Genomic DNA, 3,815 nt, shown 5'->3' with positions numbered 1-3,815 from the left:
ACCCCTCTGCAAGGGGATCTCCAGTGGCCTACTAATGGGCTTTGGATCTCCACTCCACACTCCCCCCATCATTCACTATGGTAAGATTTTTTGTTCTGACGATGCCTTACACTAGTAGGAACATTTTAGCACAGTCAATAGTTGCCTTCCTTCAGAGCGAGTTTCCTAAGAACCTGTGTTCAACGGCCCCACTCAGAAACTAAGTTTCTTCTCGCCTTTCCTTGGAAATTCCATAATGTCACTGAGGTTCCATTTTGTTATCCAACCAAGTCACTAAGACCAGGTCAGTTTGAGGTATGGGTCAGCTCAGTCTCTTAATTAGGAAGAGTATAATCATACAAGGGAAGGAATTGAAGACGGCCATTCTAGAGATGTGGATTGAGAGTGGCTACCATAATGGGCTCAAACTTAACAATGGTGAGGAAGACACAAGACCAGCATGCTTCATTCTGTTGTACAAAGGTTGTTATGAGTCAGAACAGACACAATGAAAGCACCTAGCAACAACAACATTCCAGAGACAAGTTATCACTCCCTCATCTTGATCTTCAGTCCACAGACCTCCATCGTTGTAAGAGAAAAGAAGACTAAGTGCAAGTCTTATTCAAAGCCCACAAGCTGAAGAAAAAGTCTTATGAAATATCTGTTGGATATCACAGTGATTTGCATGAAATTTCATAATGGAAAAAAAACATTGTAATACAAATGTGGCATTGACTTTTTGTAGCTCCAAGAGGAAACACAGGAATAAAGAAAAATAAGTGATGTTACACTGAGGGGGTTGCAATCAATGAGATGAAACAAAATATGTATGGATTGTTCAAGAGAAAATTGATCTGCTCTGTAAATCTTTGTCCAACAATTAAAAGTCTAAAACAGATTCCTTCCAGGAAAATGGCGACTGAGTAACACATACCAGAGGGACTCCACAGAAATCAGCGCAGGAGAGTTACTAAGAGGGAAATTCCACACTGCCGGGCCACAGGAAGAGCATCATAAAGACAAGTAGGCACAGATCCACTAGGTTTTGAGGAGCTGGGGCTTTTGACTTACCACAGTGGAGGCCAGCTAGGGTTTGACCTTAGCCTTGTGACTGTCTCGGCTGGAGTCGGGATCATTTGGAGATGGCGCAGGGGCTTCATCTCAACACAACCACAGCTTGCTGCCACTTCAGGGCAGGGATTAAACCCCTCCATCCCCATGGTCAGGGATCTGGGCTCAGCTATATTGTTACTTTTGTTTCCCTCTCTTCTCTCTATCCCACCATAATCTTAGTCATCTTAGTTTGGGGTTTGGGGATTTTTTTTCTTTTTCTCATTCCTTTTCTCTCACATGCCACTGCCAACGTCCAGACCACTCCCCTTAGCCTAGGACATTTATGTCTGCCCTCCACCCAGCTGGGAGTGTTCCAGCCTCTGCAGCGTAACCCAAGGCTGGGGAACACCCACCCACACTCCACCAAGGGATATCCCGCCCAACTTCTTCCCAGGGAAAATCTGTCCACATGCCCTCTGCAGTGCTTAACTTAACACTTGGCTGGGGAAATCCCACCCACCTTCTTCTGGGGTAAACCTGCCTGAGTGGCTGGAGGAGCTTCTATCTGTCATCCGTGGTCCCACATGACTGAGGGAACTTCCTCCCACCTGCTGTAGTGCCTCACACAGCTTAAGGCAGCTTGACCAACACTCACCAACATTCCACGCTACTGTGGGAACCTCTACACAACCTCCGCAGCGATCTATGTGACCAGGGCAATTCCAACCACCATTTGCGGTGCTCTACACCAAAGCAGACAACCCAACAGCCTTCTGTGGCACTCCCATTTCAGCGGGCACCCCCGCACACCCTCTGCGGTGCCCCAAGCTGCCGTGGGCCAAGTCATCACAGATTCTTGTGAAATCACCCAGTACAGCACCATCCTCATGGATCCACAACAACCCAACCAGCCTCCTCTGCAAGGACCAGCCATTTTTCCCTCCAAATACTTGTTGACTAGGGAAAGAGTGAAGTCACAGGAAGAAAAAGTGGTAGGCCAACTCCATAGAGAAATTAGCTGCCAGCAATTCGAAGAAGCATTCCTATAAGTCTCCCAGAGAGAGCTAGTGCTCTTTGAATCCTTGGAGAATGGCACCTGGCTCCTCTATAACAACGCAACGCAAACAGCAATCAACCCCAATGACCTCAATGAAAAACAGGAGAAAGAAAAGGCAATGACAGAGGAAGTCCTGAAACTAACAACATGCAAAGAAGAAGCAGACATTGATCTGCCACAGAAAGAAATTTTCAGAAAGCTGCTTGGAGTCAAACAGGATATGAGGGAAATGATACAGAAAAAGGATGAAATGATAGAAGAGATAAAGTCCATACACCAAAGGGAAATACAAGAGCTTAGGGATGAGATAACAAAAACCAGTAGCAGACTCAAAGACTTTGCCAATCGACAGGAGGAGGCAGAGAACTGCACCAGTGACCTAGAAGACAGCCAAGCAGACTTTAACAAATGCAAACAAAAATCGAATAAGATCATCAGAGAAGCAGAAGAAAACCTAAGAGCTATGCCCGATGCTATAAAGAGGAACAACATCAGAATAATTGGATAACTGTAGGATGACACAACAAAGAAGTAATTTGCAACAATAGTGAGAGAATTCTTTGAGGAAAACTTACCCAGCCTAATGAATGAATACCAGGCAACCATTCAGTATGCTGAAATAACACCAGCTATACTGAATATCAAGAAGTCACCAAGGCACATAATAGTTAAAATATCCAACTTTGAGGAAAAGGAGAAAATCATGAGAGCAGCTGGGATGGGGGGGATGGAAAAGGTGCATAGGGGAAAAAAGCTGCTGTATACAAACATTCTTGGGGTGAGGTCCAGGTAGTTTGGCAGGGGCCAGACCAAATCCAGGGACACATATGGTAGCCAACTAAAAAAGGAGGGGGAGGATAAAGAAGAAAAAAAAAGAAAGAAATGGGTAGCAGGGGAACAGGGCACTAACCCACCCAAGGGGAGGGTATTGTTTATATCTCCACCGAGGAAGAGGGACCAGCCTTCAACTCGGTGTTCCAAGATGTGAATGCAACATATCAGCATGAAGCAGGGAACCAGGAGAGAGGTCTGAGTGGCCAGCACCAATCCCAACTACATGGACAGTCCTCCCACTCCTCCCTGAAGAATTTACTTCAGAGGACAGCACTGAAGTTACAGCTCCAGGAGAGGGACATGTCTGATCAGAGCACACAAGAGTAAATGAAGGGGGAGAAAGAGAGAGTAGAGCACATCCTGGCCCACCAAGCCTTGAGGACAATATCCCTGCTCAGATCAGCCAATGCATTGAGAGGACCATATGTCTGGTCCCAGTATGAGACACAACATCCCTTACTGACCCATGGCCCTACAGGGGACAACACTGGAGACACAGTGTGGGAATTGTGCCCGTTCTGACCCCACCACACCGAGGCAAAACACTAAGGGAGTGCAACAGAACAGCAAGGGGAGCAAAGGGGAGCAGAGCAAGGAAGTCCTGAGGGAATACCAAAAATAGACTTTGGGGCCAGGGCCTGGCACCCCATCAGACTCGACTGGAAAACACTCCTAAAGGTCAACAAACAGACCTTGAACTATTTACATGCTTTTTTTTTTTTTGGTCATTGGTTTTTTGTTGTTGTTGTTTTGTTTTGTTGCTTTGTTTTGCTTTGTCTTGTTTTTATGTATATTATTATCTCTGCATGTCTATCTTGATAAGATAGGTGGGATAAACAATCTGGAGGAGAAAACAACAGGACTGACAGTTCTGGGGGAACATGAGAGA

Source organism: Echinops telfairi, unplaced genomic scaffold (genome assembly GCF_000313985.2).
Source record: "Echinops telfairi isolate 266 unplaced genomic scaffold, ASM31398v2 ScPeMD7_1;HRSCAF=3_0, whole genome shotgun sequence".
NCBI classification, from domain to species: Eukaryota; Metazoa; Chordata; class Mammalia; order Afrosoricida; family Tenrecidae; genus Echinops; species Echinops telfairi.
This window is presented reverse-complemented; position numbering follows the sequence as displayed.